This window comes from Lytechinus pictus, chromosome 6 (genome assembly GCF_037042905.1).
Source record: "Lytechinus pictus isolate F3 Inbred chromosome 6, Lp3.0, whole genome shotgun sequence".
Classification (NCBI taxonomy): domain Eukaryota; kingdom Metazoa; phylum Echinodermata; class Echinoidea; order Temnopleuroida; family Toxopneustidae; genus Lytechinus; species Lytechinus pictus.
The window spans coordinates 11,785,458-11,802,194 of NC_087250.1; the positions used below are offsets into that span (position 1 = coordinate 11,785,458).

Genomic DNA, 16,737 nt, shown 5'->3' on the forward strand with positions numbered 1-16,737 from the left:
CCCTCTTTTAACATATTTTGGTCTGATGCTGTCGGAGCTTGATCTCCCAAATTGTGAGGCGAACATGCTCCCATTGTCAGATTGTCGAACACACGATGGTTATCAATTAAATCGTTCCAAAGTAATTCCTGGAGATCTGTAAGATTCACTGTCAACCGCCTAGCATATAAATGATTGATAGCAATAATGAATGGTTTACCATCAGTTATACCATACATGAATTTTGATTCTTGCTATCATATTGTACTTATTTTCCCCCACAATAATCAATATTTAGAACTAAGCTAGGTAATCATGTCCTTTGTGTCATGATGGGTCATATGGGAATTCAAAATGGCAGATAAAGTGTGTTATGTGTTATATGTTCATTATCTATCCATATTTGAAATTAACATACAATACAAGTTTTTGCTTCATAATACCAATTTACAGTGTCACAGGTAATGTAGAATTCAGGAAAACATTTTTGAAAGATATTTCGTAGTAGCCATCTTAAATGTCAAAGTGGCGGTCATTTTCAGCTGACCCGGTGGATCAATCACTGGGGCAGCAATACTCTAAACCAGCAGGCCAAAACCTGCCTGTATGTCTAAAATGCAGTGCCTCAAATTATTTAAAACTCAAGAAAATTATTTTAATGAATTTTCATGACAGTCGATCCTCTCTAGATTTCAAGATGGTGGCCATTTTGCAGCATATCTATTGGACAGATTACTGGGGGAAAATTTCAATACCCCAAGATGCCAAATTTCAAAATAATACCTACGTTATAATTTTGATACTTGATTTTTTTTATGATTTTTTTTATGGCAGCCATCTTGGATCTCAAGATAGCTGCCATTTTGCAACTGAGGTATCACGGGCCTAAAATATTTCCCAAAGACTCGTGTGTTAAAGAGACGCTCTAAAAAAAAAAAAGGATGAAATTCGAGAATTGAATGTTTACTACCTGTCCAGTGGATAGGATATATGTCTGACATTCCATATCTGACTAGAAAAGGGTACCTCGACCTGCTCATTTTAAAAATAAATCGGCATTTATGAAGACTACACCTGACAGGATCAAATTCATCACTTGTTTTTCATCAAACTGGTGTTTCTGGTCCAATAAATGGTTTCCAGTAGATTTTTACTGGTTTCCAATATATGTTTACTGGACCAGTTGATTTTTAACTGGACCAGTAAAAATCAACTGGAGACTAGTTCAAACAATTGCATTCCAGTTGAAGCAAAGTAGTAATACCAGTTAAATTGTTTTTCATCAAACTGGTGTTACTGGTCCAATAAATAATGACTTTATTTCAAGTCAGATCATTTGACGAATTATGGAAAATGAATCTTGCAATTCAGAGAAAGTTATTATCGATATCATTGTTATCATCATTCTTCTTATAATTATCATAATGATTATTATTATGATTATTATGATCATTGTTGTCATCATTCTTATTACTGTTATCATTGTTATCGATATTGCAAATGGCGGCTGACCCGATGGTCAAATCGCTTGAGGCCGGCAATATTTGAATTCAGCACCCCGAATTAAGCCTATATGCCAAATTTCAGTGTCACATATCATGTAAAACTGAAGAAAATGACATTTCAATGATTTTTCATGGCGGCCATCTTGGATTTCAAAATGGCGGCCATTTAGCCACTGACCAAGTGGTCAAATTGCTGGGGGCCGGCTATATTTGAAATCAGTGCCTAAATATACCCCAACATACCAAATTTCAGTGTCAAACGTCATGTAAAAACTCATGAAAATTACATTAATGATTTCAAAATGGCGGCCATCTTGGATTTCAAAATGGCGGCCGACCCGATGGTCAAATCATTTGGGGCCGGCAATATTTAAAATCAGCACCCCAAATTAAGCCTATACGCAAAATTTCAATACTGCAGTTCATATAAAACTCGAGAAAATGATTGCAATAATATATCATGGCGGCCATCTTGGATTTCAAGATGGCGGCCATTTTGCCGCCGACCAAATGGTCAAATTGCTGATGGGCGGCAATATTTAAAATCAGTGCCTCAAATACCCCTATATGCCAAATTTCAGTGTCACATGCCATGTAAAACTCAAGAAATTGACATTTAATGATTTATCATGGCGGCCATCTTGGATTTCAAAATGGCGGCCGACCCGATGGTCAAATCGCTTGGGGCCGGCAATTTTTGAAATCAGCGCCCAAAAATACCCCTGTATGCCAAATTTCACACTTTCTGCCAGATCCGAGCATCTTGGCCATTTTTTGTCACATAACCGCTCCACTATGGGGCCTTTAACCAACAAGCTCTGCTTTTACTTTTGGCTTCTCATATCCACATCTCTCATTGTCTTTCTTTCTTTGTCATTATTTAACAACCAATTACAAGAATACATTATAGTCCTTTTTTTCTATTGTTATATCAGGTATACATTTCATATTCTACGATATTCATTTATGCCTATCAATGATAATTTGTATTGTATAATATTACTGTTTGTATTGAGTTGTTGATTTTGTTGAAAATGTGGAATGTTGATATGAATAAACTTTGAACCTTGAAATTACAGAATACATTATATTTCTTTTTTTTCTATTGTTATATTAGGTATACATTTCATATTTTACGATATTTATTTATGCCTATCAATGATAATTTGTATTGTATAATATTATTGTTTGTATTGAGTTGTTGATTTTGTTGAAAATGTGAAATGTTGATATGTATAAACCTTGAACCTTGAAATTACAGAATACATTATAGTCCTTTTTTTACATTGTTATATTAGGTATACATTTCATATTTTACGATATTTATTGATGCCTATCAATGATAATTTGTGTTGTATAATTGTATAATTGTGAACTTGTAAGCTAGTGAGCACTTTTTGCGAGAGTGATCACGAATTTCCTTGTTGACCATAGTAGATTGCGAAACAAATGAATACCCTCTAGCGATTATAATATTATTGTCTGTATGAGTTGTTGATTTTGTTGAAAATGTGAAATGTTGATATGAATAAACCTTGAACCTTGAAATTAAGTTTTTGACTAAAAATCTTAGGCCAGACATCCATATATTAAATGTTGCGTCGTAGTGCAAAGTCTTTTGCGTTTTGACCTATCGCCTGAATCATTGATTATATATACATATATATATATATATATATATATATATGTAATAATCATAAATGGTTTGGTAAATGCCGTAGAAATAAAATCGTAGATTTTAAAAGGAGCATAGCTCTAAAAAATGAAAGGTAAAGTCACACTCTTCGTCAGATTCGGATTTTGAATTCGGATTTTTTTTTTAATTCTCTTTTTTTGTCACATCATGGGCACTGACGAAGAGTGTGACTTTATCTTTCATTTTTGATAGCTATGCTCCTTTTAAAATCTACGATTTTATTTCTACGACATTTACCAAACCATTTATGATTATTTTATTCCATATACCGAAGCAGATTATTTCTATTTTATATATATATATATATATATATATATTCTACTTTTTTCAACTTTTGATTCAGAGTGAATGACAGCTCTGAGGGACCTCGAGTGAAGCTATATACTAATCTATAATTCTCTCATTTAATTCCTTTTACTGTTTATTATTTACATTTATCTAATTTATTTCAATGTATATACATATATATATATATATATATATATATATATATACATGCATAATATTTCACAAAACGTATCTATCTGAAAAATATCAAATATACATCTCTATATGAACAATTGATGAGCATAAACATAGTTCAAAATATCATAAATCGTTACTAAATACTTAAAAAAAAAAAATTGACATAGTTAAGTGACGAATTCATTGTAGTTTTGAGAGCCATGATATGAATAACCTATTATTGTAGAAAAGTGCATTGAAAATGCCGGTTATTGCCTATCCTAAAAAAAGGATGAAATAAAATTAAGGAAGAATAAAAAAATATCTCGTAAATAACATGAATTCACTTTCATCATACCTTCATAACCACCTTCTTACAAACACTGTGGAAGATTTATTTCATTTCAACGCAACCCAATATAACAACGTGGACAACCATTCCACATAATATAACATGATAACTATAAAAACATAGAAAAATATATAATTTGTATACGTGCTTTTTGAAACCCTGTATAGATTATGGTCATTCACACACTTGGCGATGTAGGCCTTTTTCTTTATTTTGCTTTAACTGTAATATCTCCTTTATTTTCTTCTTCTCTGTTTTTCTTACATGACTTCAAATTGGGCGTTGTGGCGTGCGCCTGTAATCCAAGCTATGTGGGGAAGTTACAAATTGATGCAGAGGTTCGAGCCCTAGTCACGTCTTTCGGATGGTAACATTAAAGATCGGTCCCAGACGTAAATAATCATATCTGATTGATACACGTCTGACAAAACTAAAATACACACACTTGAAATATCCAAGGAGATGAGTGCCCGAATTATGGGGACACATGTATGTGTGCCCCACTACAATACCTTGTGGTAAGATTCGTCGTTTCAAAACTGAATCACTGAAAACTATCGTCAAAAGAAAATGTTCCAAATAATTATGAAACAATCTATCATGAAAAATACGGAACAAGATCCAACAAATTTATAACATTTCACTACCCCTCATTTCTCAACTTTTTTTTTCAACATGTTTTTATTAAGGATTTTATTAAAATAAATTCAGGATAAATGCAAGAAAATTGAGAAATCTTCATTTTACATCAACAAGAAAATACAAATATGTTTACAAAAAATTGAATTTTATAGGGACGGAATGAAAAAACCTTAAAAATATATATTTTGTAAATAAAGAAAATGAGCTTAGCCCCGATCCTCTATATAGTTAACCTAATAATACATGAAATCAATATTGAATGATTTGCAGAAAAAAATAAGTATAATCATTGTTCCCTATTTTATTTTCAGCTGCCACAAAAAACACGTACATTGACATATACACCCATACACACACACGCAGCCAAAATACCCACCCACTTACACAAATATTAACAAACACATACAAATATGTTCATGGACATTTAATTTTGACATAAGGTACAGAAAGAATGAAATCTGCAAATCAGATTGACACAAGAGAAGGGGATATCGAAAAGAAATAGTACGAAATCAATCATGAAGAGTCACACCAAAAATAAAACTCACACCACACTAGACACATCCTACCTGTTCACATTTAAATATCTATTCACCTTCAATGTATCCCATTTCTGTTTTAGTAAGTAAACTAATCTTGCTTGGCTTTGATGCCAAGCGACTTTCTTCCTCTATGCAACCCGTAATAAATGTATTTTGGTGAAAGAAGGTACCCGGCCTCCAGCTCTAGAATTAAAAATGGCATATTTTATTAAAAAAAAAAACAGAATTAACACTATTAGAATGTCCAGGTAGTCCTAAGAAAATATCCTTCCAATTTATAGTTCTTAATTCAATTAAACAGAAATGATCAATACAAAATTGCCACAGAGGTTTAACTTTCATACAATGCATCAATATATGAAAGTATAATTCAGTTTGTGTACGACAAAATGAGCAGTAATTATCCCAACAAAACAAAATCTCTTCAAATGTTCTTTTGTATATTGCCCCATGTAAAAGTTTTTAAGCTTTTAAAAACTGAATTCTCTTTGTTTTCTTATAAGAGTTCTGCTTGTTATATTTATTTATTTACTTATTCATTTTATTTCCATGCAAGAAAACATGACAGCAATAGAAACATTACAAAAGAAATGTAATATTGAGCACCAGCCAATGCCTGGGGATCACCTAAAAGAATGGAAAATTCTGTCGAGAGGTTCTCCACATTGGCTGGTGCCTACATGGAATAACACAAAATAGCAATAAATTCAAACATGTAATTCCAATACTTCTATATAAATTAACCTTCATCGTATAATATGAAGAGAGAAACAAAAAAAAAGTTATCGAATTAATACTTTAAGAAAAAATGCAGATTTTATGTAAAACCTGCAACAAAACAAAACAGAGTAACAATACTCCCACTCTCGTCAGCCCTGAGTTACCCTTCCTGGTGGAGGACTTCAGGGAATAGAACTACAAGGTACAAGGTAGATTGGGTCAAATCAGGAATTAGTCTTTTATCAAATTAGAGACAGAGATGGTAGGTCAATTTATTGAATATATCCAAACAATTTACAAATTTCTACATCAGTAACATTACAATCACTGTAACCATCCATGAGTGTTAATTTATTCTTGCAGATTGACAATAAATAGGTAATAAATTGTTGTTGTTTAATTACCTCAAAGACTGTTTCCTGCCTTCCAATATACTGTAAAGAAATATTGGGTAAATTTTAACCAGCACGAGTTGTGTCCTACCAATTTGGGGCAGTATTTTACCCAATGCGGGAAGCATATTGCCCAGTAAGGTTGAAAAGTAAGCAGCAATTACTTTAGAATGGGCAAAATTTTCATCACACAGGATAGATAAAAATGCCCAATGTTGGTTTGACACATAATTACCCTTATGAAGCATTTTTACCCAATATTTTTAGAGTGTATTCATACTTATCCAAAAGTCTACGAAATCAATCTTTTTAAACTTTATTGAACAAAAAAAAAAAAATGGTATAGCGTGTTGGTGTAACTTGTTGGTATAGCGTGAACGATATCTTTTATTTGGAGAAGTTGATTTTCAGTATTAAATACCAAGATTTTGTAAAAAGGCCAACATACACACACACACGTGCAAAAGCACACTCGCGCACATACTAAAGCCCAGGGCAGACTGCACGATCCGACTACAAGATTTTTGAACAAATCGTATTTTTCATTTAACATGAACACGATGAAAAGTATGTAAACTAGTCGAAAAACTTGAATCAGGTTTCTATTTTGCTGCAAACCTTGTGGTCGATCTAAGCTTCAAATCGATTTCAAATCGCAGCCGATGATGGTGTCAATATGTTTTGGTTTTGGATTTGCTTCTCTTCCGAAAGAGAATCTCGATTCTGGAGAAAAAAAATCTGGATAATTCGATTTTAATATTAATACAACTAATCGGAACTTACATGCATATGTATGTATATATATATATATATATATATATATATATATACACACACACTCACCCTCACACATATACACACACCCTCACACACACACGATAGCTCAGTCGGTAGAGCGGGGGATTCGTATTCCGGTGACCCGGGTTCGAGTCCCACTTGGTGCGCTAGTGCCCTTTGGTAAGGCATTAATCCTCAGTACCAGGTCCTTCGGAGAGGACCTTAAGCCGTCGGTCCTCTGGTTGCTTGCTTACAAGCATTCATACTTTCTTAGCAATCAGGTACAAAATCACCACCAATATCAATACCAATATATATATATATATATATATATACATATTTATGCATGTATATACATTTAAATCTGATCGGATTGTGTAGTTTGCGTCGGTCTTTAAGGGATGGTCTAGAAAATCCATAGGCCCAGGTTTCAATCAAGGAAATCGTGTTCCAGTTTAAGGTACCTCTTTATCAAGTGCGGCAAGTTTGATCTTGTAAATGCCTCTCTTAACTCCGGACGCTGTTTTGCAACTTCTGTTTTGTTCCGCCATCGGGTAAGAATGTTTTTGGTCCCTATATACCCTTTTCTACTTCCATGAGAGCTTATGTTGTCCGACACTGCTTTTCCAAAATCCTTTGTTGTGAAGCCCAGAGCATTTACCAGCACAGAAAACCGGTCGGACGGAATCTTGTATTTTGCAACTTCAGCTATCATCTTGTCGGAAACCCTGTGTGGAACTCTGAAATTTGAAAGCGTTATAGATTTTTTATGAAATTGAACAGTGTAAAATTTATCTCACTCAAAATTTAGAGTCCCATTGCACTAATCATTCACAAGCCTTTTACCTGGGCAGAAGTTTAAAAATTTGCTGGTTATTATTTATTTCAGTCAAATCTGGCTAAAATCTAACCGAGCGAGTCTTATATTTTGAGATATATCACCATACTTAGAATAATAGAAAAATATTAATAAAATAATATTTATTTTATTCATTGTTTTTTTAAATACATATGGCATCATTATAATTTCTTTTTAGGTTCTGCTTAACATTCTCAGACGGTCTTTCAAACCTTTAGTAAAATGTATCTTCTCGTAGATTTTTTAATATCATACATTGCCACTGTTACCTTAAGAATACCGTAATATTTTTAATTTATATTGTAATTTCTGTATATTTCTTGATTCCTTTGTTATATTGATTATTTGTTAATTTCATGTTGTTTAAATTGTAAAACATCTGTCAATTCAGCTTTTAAGCTGTGCGGTCACATGTTTTTAATAAATCTTGAATCTAAAAGGAAAGCTTGCTATCGGATCACAAAATCTCATATACATATATGCTTTGTTAGGAAAACGAAATCCTTCTTTTTTTAAGGTTCCGTCGAATAGGTAAAAATCAAGCGTCTTTTCAAGTAACTTTTTCTCGACCATACGGCATTCACATTTTTACGCATAATGTCTCATATGGAATAGGAAAAAAATTGATATTCAAGTTACGAACTTAGTTTGACAAATAAATAGCTGTAAAAGCCAGAAAACAAATAATAATTTGCTCGTGCAAATGAAAATTTGGTAGCCCAATTTTCCATTGACATATCTCAGTTATGCGTGCATTATGAACGTTGGGATGGGCTTCAAATGATAAAGGAGAAGTATTTTTTCAATGATGTACATCTCATGAAGAAAATTTATGATTATGATGGCAAAACATTACACTAAATTATGGCTTCTCTTTTTTTCTGGGAAACAATGTATGTTTCCCCAAGTGCAGATTGAAATGATTTTGATAACTGACTCTTGCTTGCTTTAATAGTAGAATTCATACTCCAATTTTGATTCCTCTTCTTCTTCTTCTCCTCCTCCTCCTTTCCTTCCTTCCACTTCTACTTTGCCCTTTTTTGTTGTTCTACCCCTCCTCATTATTTGTTTTGCATTTGTGTCATTCCTCTTCGCACCTCTTAATAATGCTTCAAAATCAAAATCAACGTTTTTTTTTCTCGAAAAGGATTACAATAGGAAACGCCTCAAAATTAGATCGTTATCATCTTTGACAACATCCTGTTACCGTTATATACAGTGCCTAAATAAAAATCTTCCTATACATAGTATTTATCATGAATTATTATGTTTTTTGTAACGAAACTATTTTAGCGAAATATTACATTAGTATTCATACCATAACAAATAAAAGTATGCAATTCTAAATTCAAAGTGCAACATGTCATCACCTGATTGGTTCTGTAGGGGGTAGTGGCTCTTCCGGTTCTGGTTCGATTTCCGGTACCGGTTCTGGTTCGGGAGCTGTTTTAAAAAACAAAATGGAGTTCCTAGTTCGGGTATATTATCATAACATTGATTTTCAACAAGTGCACACCTGGGGGGCGTTTCATGAAAAGACTTGTCGGACGTTTTATCCGACAAGTCCCATTTTATCCGACAGTTACCATAGTAACAGTACCTCTCAGCCAATCAACATCAGAGAAAGATGTCAGATCTGACAACTTGTCGGATGAAAATGTTGATGAAACACTCCCCTGGTTACCAAAAATGCGTATAGGGCGATTCCATGCTAGAAAAATCAGCCATTTTCACAACATTTTTCAACCTGCTGTCCAAACAAACGAGGAACTTCAATTCTTTTTTGTAGTAATAATAAAGTACTACTGGGTTGTCATGTAAAAAAAAATGGCAACTGAAATAAATATCCTGTTCAATTGCGAATTACAGGTAAAATCAACATTTTTTGTTGGTTATCAGTTTATTCACAAAACTACCCACTATATATTTATCATTGACAAAAAAAATCATTGCTCAAGCATTCAGTTTAGAGAGTAAAAAATAAAATCGAAATGTCCCGTACGATACGTATGGAATCGCCCTAATATAGGATTTTCATTTAATTGAATGCAAGATAAAAAAGCATTGCCAATTAAATGGCTTGCTCACGGGCATACATGCCGCGGCCGGGGATCAAACCCCGCACATGCGTATTGTATATGGGCGCCTTAGACCACTCGGCAACGGCACCTCCCGTGGTATCTGTTCTCGATAACCAGATGTAAAACGAACCTATTGATGGGATACAAAATTTGGCATAATATGGGCCTAGAGTACTCAACCTTCACAGGCAAATGATTCATTATTGCAATACAATTACATTCAAAATTGTATGATGGGGCGAGCACATTTCACAAATATTCATCAGGATAAAATACATCGACAAAATTATCAAATTTTATAAAACACCAACTCAAATCATAGCTATCAAGTTGACGGTTTCGCTATCTAAAAATTCGATGGCGTTGGGCGAGAGCACGATGTGCTGGATAACGTTTCTGAAAAACTGCGATCTTACTCAGCGCACGAAAGTGGAGATTAAAAAAAAAAAAAAAAAATCAAGCTTTAATGGTAAGATGCTTATATCAGATGGACGGAAAAAACGGTCGGTACCACATCTTGCTTATATTTTTTAAGGATAAGTGCTTGCAAAATAATGTCTACATGACACATGACTCACTTTGTCAATGGTGCAAAAACGAATGAAAAAACAAACAAACAGAAAAAACAGTAATTATTATTTTAATCTGGTGGTTATGAATCTCGTCTGCTATTCTGAGGGACGTGGGCAAGGGCGGAAATATCTCCCTTAAGGTACATGTCGGGGGACCAGGGGCTGGAAAGTGTGACAAGCAAAAAAAAAAGAAAAAAAAATAAAAAACGTTATCACCAAAAGGGTAAGGTCTTTTCGACCAAAATACATGTTTTATTTCGATTTTGAATGATTTATTTTTTCCAACATAAAAGACCAAATATAGTAGGGGGACATTTAATATCGTTTCCCCCTACTATTTTGGGTAGGGGGGACTCGTCCCCCTTGGATTTCCGCCCATGGACGTGGGTTCGAGTCCAAGCCATTGCGTATTTTTTCTTTAGCATGAAATTTAGCCACATTGTGCTGCAATCAGCCCAGGAGAGGTGGATGAGTACCTTGTAGGAATTTATTCCTTAAAACGCAGTGCGCGTAACAATTGCTGTGCCAAAGGCATGGTAACTATACCGTGTTTACACTTATACCGTGTTTACACTTAATCGGCATTTGGTTCTGAACCAAATGCCGATGCAGAATCGGCATTTGGATTGCGTTTACACGTTGTTACAGCTCGCGGTTCAGAACCGCGAGCCGATGCAAAAACCTGAAATGATACGCATACCAACAATATACGTCATAATAAAGACAACGCTGGATCAGTGCGCTTACAATTACGTCACAATGGTAAAGTAATTGAAATGCGCACAAATTGCCGGTGCAGAATAGGCTTTCCGTTTTATACACGTAGTAAAAAAGCCGATTCAAGTTGCTCGCGTTTACACGCTATGAAAAAGCCGATGCTGAATCGGCTCGCGGTTCAGAACCGCGAGCCGATTCAAATGCCGATTAAGTGTAAACACGGTATTTGTTGCATTACTGTAATGCGCTTAAGTAGAAACTTCTGATAAAGTAAGTGCTAAAAGCGCTCCACAAGCAAGTATGACTATTATTAACATGTTTTTAAGTTTAATTCGGCATTCAACGAACTACCATAAGCGAGAGATTTCTTTCATGGTAACCTTGGAGGAGTGATCGGAGAAAGATAACTGGGAGTTATCATTTTCCGATGTCTCTACCGATCTTTTTAATAGCCCACCCATCCTAGACACATTATTGTTATGTCCGGCCGCGAATCGACCGGTGTCCCCAGCATCAGAGCTCAAGTTTCTTAGAGCAGACATCGGCCGATTATCGATCGATGTCTGTCCGGACATTGGTCACTAACCGACCGATGCAATACCGGCATGCATCGATGCCATGCCAATGTAATTGACATCGGTCAGACATCGTCCGAACATCGGGTGGTGATCACAGATGCATCGGGGCCCTTTGTAAGCCACGTGATTTTGCATGTACAACTTTCAGTGCGGTTGTACACTACACATCACAATACAAGATGCCAAAAAAGAAGAGTAAACCGGCCGACAATCGCCCAGGCACCGTGCGATGTCCGACTGATACTCTACTAATAGTTGTACGATGTGTGGTTCATCGTCTGGCTATCGCACGAGCACCGTATGATTAATCAGAGATTAGTACCAGGGGTGGTATTCTGAGATCCATTTTATCTCAGATAAAATAAAATATTCTATATCCGTTAAAATCAGTGAGATAAAATACCATTAAAATATCTCCAAATTGGTATTCTGAGAACAATTTTATCTTCATTTTATCTTTGTAATGGGGTGTTGCAAGAAAGTTACGTTGCAATTGATTGCAAATCGACTGCAACTTTGCAGCCGATCCCGATCGACTGCAACTAGCAATCAATCGCCAATTTGCGTTGCAAGAAAAAGGCTTGCGATTGAACGCAAGTTGCAGCTGATTTGCAGACGATTTGCAGCTGTAAACAGGGTCTGCAGCACAAGACTAGCTGATGAAGCAAAATAATCCTTGCAATAATCGTGATTGTGGAAGAGAGTAAGTAGAAAATATTCATTTTTCACTGCTTTCTTTCTCCATTATGTATGTTTTCAGAGAATTTATATGTTTTAGACCTATGCCAGGGAAAAAATTATTTTGTAAAATGTGAAAATGTATCTTTATCGCCAGTCGAAATTTCACCTTCAATTTTTTTTTTACCACACAGTTTAAACCCAGTCCCACACTTGACTTTTTGTGTCGGTAATGCACTGTTGTACCAACAACACGGCAGGACATTCCCGGTGCAGTGCTGTTAAAAATCACCCTGAAGCAAGTAAATTTGTAGGCTCTAATTATGTATGAAACATCGAAAATGACCTTAAAAGATTATTATTGTTCATATTTGAAATGATTTTTAAGTTATATAAGTTTCAACGGCTAATAACCATCCAGTAAATGGATTCAATGCAGTCGAATGGCTAGCCAGGCGGCTTCTAGAGAGTAAAAATCATTTACTAACGTAAGGTCACTCTCATGAAGCCAGGGCTTCCGTCATATACTTTTGTGTGTACCACCAAAAAACCTGAAACTTTCGCCGACGCACGCGTCTGTAACGTTGGCGAAGAACAATAGGAAACAAGATGGCGGCGTAAACATCAGGCAAGTCTCTTCCGTCTTTACACAATATTTCTCTCATTTTTTTGATGAATTCTTGTTCAAAAATAACAACGAGAGCGTAGAAATGTCGGAAATGAAGTTTTATCCCATGTACATGATTTAGGGCTAGATCTTTTAGAAAGAAAGTAGAAATCTCGGGGGCGAAAGTTTCAGGTTTTTTGGTGGTACACACAAAAGTATATGACGGAAGCCCTGGCTTCATGAGAGTGACCTTACGTTAGTAAATGATTTTTACTCTCTAGAAGCCGCCTGGCTACGAATGGCCACAACTTTTGAGAAACACTCGACAGAAAGCAATTTTTTGTTTTTAACTTAAAGGATTTTTAATCTAACGTTAGGCTTTAAATCAAAGACTTCCATTAATTAGATCCTCTCCATTAGTCTCTCTTTTTTAAGAGTCTGTCTAACCTCCCTTTTTATGACTTTCCTTTGCCTGGCCTGGGATAGAATGAAAATTTTGCTCTTGACTTTGGAGGAATTGTTTATATTTATTTAATATTATTTTATTTATTTATTCCTTTATTTTTAATTTTTTGGAGGGGGGGGGGGTTCTCCACATTTTTCGCCAGGCCAAAAAAAAAAAAAAAGGTATAGGGGGTCTACATGTAGGCCTATATTATTAATTATTTTTAAAGATGTTATTGGGCTATTAAACCTATTGGCCACATCTGCCACATTCTTTGGGAAGTTTTAACATTGAACAGGGAGTTGCCCGCCCGGGGCTCTTTTTAAAATTTCTTACGGGCAGATTGCACAAGAGGTTCTTTGCAAGGACAGTCTATTTGTGTGGTTGATTTGTAATGATGTGCCGTATGAGTCACATTTTTAATATCCATCACATATAAATATAAAAAGATATAGGGCCTACATGTAAGCCTAAATAAATCTATTTTTTAGATTCAATATGTAGGTCTACTATGCCGGGGGGAAGGTACTTAGATTTGGTTTGGACAAAGGTGTGCGGCTGAAGGTTTGAAACCCGTACCCATATTTACAGGTCATTTCGGCTAAAAAGGTACCCATTATTAGGGATTCATTACAGGGGCGGATCCAGGATTTCCACAAGGGGGGGGGGGCACATTTTCGCCTGGAAAACTTGACAAGCAAAAAAAAAAGAAAAAAGTTATCGCCCAAAATGTAAGGTAATTTTGTATTTGCACCAAAGACAAGAGTAGAATATGGACCCATGTTTAAGGCCAGTATCTAAAAATTGGGCCATGTTTAGGGATTTTCCAGCATAAAATCATACCCCATGTTTAGGGATTTCTTCCAAAAAGGCGACCCATTCCAGCGGCACATCCCCATATGCATTATTTTGTGAGTCCCCCCCCCCCGGGCTACTATTTAACTGTCTCTAGTCTTAACTTGATTTTTATGCAAGCACATGAGGTGCTATATAGATGACAGATTTTTTTTCACTTTAAATTGTTTAATGGATGATTACAATGCTTTTCCAGGTGCTTACAGTAAAAGGGTGTCTCATATGGTGCATCATTATCATTTTATTAATATTGAATGCATAATCATGATTTTTTTTTTACATCCTTTTACATCAAGCACAATACTCGGGGGGGGGGGCATATGGTCCCCCTTCACATTTTTCAGAATAAATCTGCCACTCAAAATTTTATTACCGCACCACTGACTGGCGTTTTACTTTCAAGTCTCGCGCAACCTTTGAGACCAAATTTGCAATTCCCAGGTACAGGGTCAGGAAATTTTGCAACATTGTGTTTGTTTAAGTACATGTCAGACAAAAACATGATTACATGTAAAAAGTTAATTGGGTAATTTTTTTTATTGACAATAGTAATTTAATGTCACTGATGAACTTTGTCTTGAAAATAACAAAAAAAAAAATACATTTAAGAAGTTAAGAAAAAATATTTTTTATACCAGATTTTTTAAAGTAAAGTTGTTAGGAATGCTCTAGAAAGGAATATGTACACCAAAGTTTAGCATTCTATTACAAGCTTTTTTTAGTAAATTAAAGCAAAAGCCAAAGGTATGATTCATAATTTTTTTATTGCGCCGCCCATAGCTGAGGAACCATAGTACCCCTCCCCAGGACAGAAGTGACTTTAATCAAAACACCCTGGGACTACTATAATGATTAACACACTGGCAACTGAGCTTAACTTGTATATTAATTTCATGAACATGTTTTATCTCTTTGCTTTTTGCTTTTAATTGCTTACTACAGTTATGACAAGGAAGTCTGGAATAAACCGAACCACCATAACTGTGTCTGCTACCATGTGTGTTCTTGCAACCAGCTGATTGATTCATTTTATCAACTCTTGAATGGTAGGTTACATGTAAACTGTATTATTATTAATAATTCACCATGATTGTAATGCGGATGGGGGTGAAATCTGTACACATTGACCAAAGGATAATGCAAAATGAAAAAAAGGCAAACACAAATCTCTATCTTGACTGGACTTCTCAGCAATGAAGACATCCCATTGATGGGGGGGGGGGGGGGGGGGAGGGGGCGGTTGTTGTGCTCATCCAAGGTGTACTGTATGAAAGTGTGTATTTTGCTTTCATTGATTTAATTTATTGCATATTTTAATTTCCATGATTCATTTATTTGGGGAAAAACAATCAGTTCACACTTTTTTATATTACATCATGGCAAATTGCCAATTACTATGGTCTCAGGAGTAAGCCACTTTCCCTCTATCATATCATCATGTCGGTGCAAACAACGCCCTTACCAGCAGGCATAGGGGCATTTCTGCACCAATGGGGTGCACAAAAATGTTTTGCTAAGGGCGTTTTTGCACTGAAAGGACAAAATTTGAACTAACCCAAGCTACATGTATGTATAGTTATGGGCTTGCATTATTTCCTATATTATTATTTTTTATGGACAGGTTGATTATCAGAAATGAATTCAGAGCTGCTCCTGTCTGTAGTAAGATCATTTAGAGTGGACTTCAGAATGAGGGCGTTGCTTGTTTAAAATCTTCACTCCATGAAGCTCTCCAAATTCATCTCAAATTAGACTGCTTCTGGAAACCAGATTTGTTCCTTCAAGCAGAGACGCTTGTGGCTTTCCTGACTGGACTTCTATGGATTCTTCATGCCAACCTTAAGGACTGTGGTCTTCTGCATGATACATCAATTTCAAACAAGACATTCTGTGGTGAAACACTTGATGTAGATGATATGAAATTTTATTTTATATAACTGAATCTCAGAAGTAATTCCTCGGGAGCAAGAAACATTGAAAAATAAAAATAAAAGGTCCATCAATAATGAATGTCTTGAGCAGTGTTCTTTTTTTGTGCACAGATCAATGGATCTTTTCAAGTCCAAGCAGGGATGTAGTCAATGCTGACCTCGAGGCAACATTTTGCTGGCCTTGGTCCGAGTCACTGTACAGAATCTATGGGAAGTTCTCTCAAGCTGCCTCATGACTCGGAAGAATCAGCCTCGACCTCATCCCTGTATGCAAGTGTGATATATATCTACGATGCAATCTTATGATTAAAGAGAGCTTCAGATTTTGAAGTGTAGCAATCTCCTGAAATGTATGTTTTATTTGA

General features: G+C 35.4%; 2 long non-coding RNA genes across 2 annotated transcripts; one reads left to right on the plus strand and one right to left on the minus strand.

Annotated features, from left to right (window-relative positions):
* Positions 1–5,027: 5,027 nt before the first annotated feature.
* LOC135154410 (uncharacterized) lies at positions 5,028–9,355 on the minus strand. Its single transcript, XR_010293805.1, has 2 exons — positions 9,279–9,355; positions 5,028–7,789 (listed from the first exon to the last, which is right to left on the minus strand). It is a non-coding gene; the product is annotated as an uncharacterized LOC135154410 (long non-coding RNA).
* Positions 9,356–12,329: 2,974 nt separating this feature from the next.
* On the plus strand, positions 12,330–16,737 carry LOC129253786 (uncharacterized). Its single transcript, XR_010293877.1, has 3 exons — positions 12,330–12,559; positions 15,384–15,487; positions 16,063–16,737. It is a non-coding gene; the product is annotated as an uncharacterized LOC129253786 (long non-coding RNA).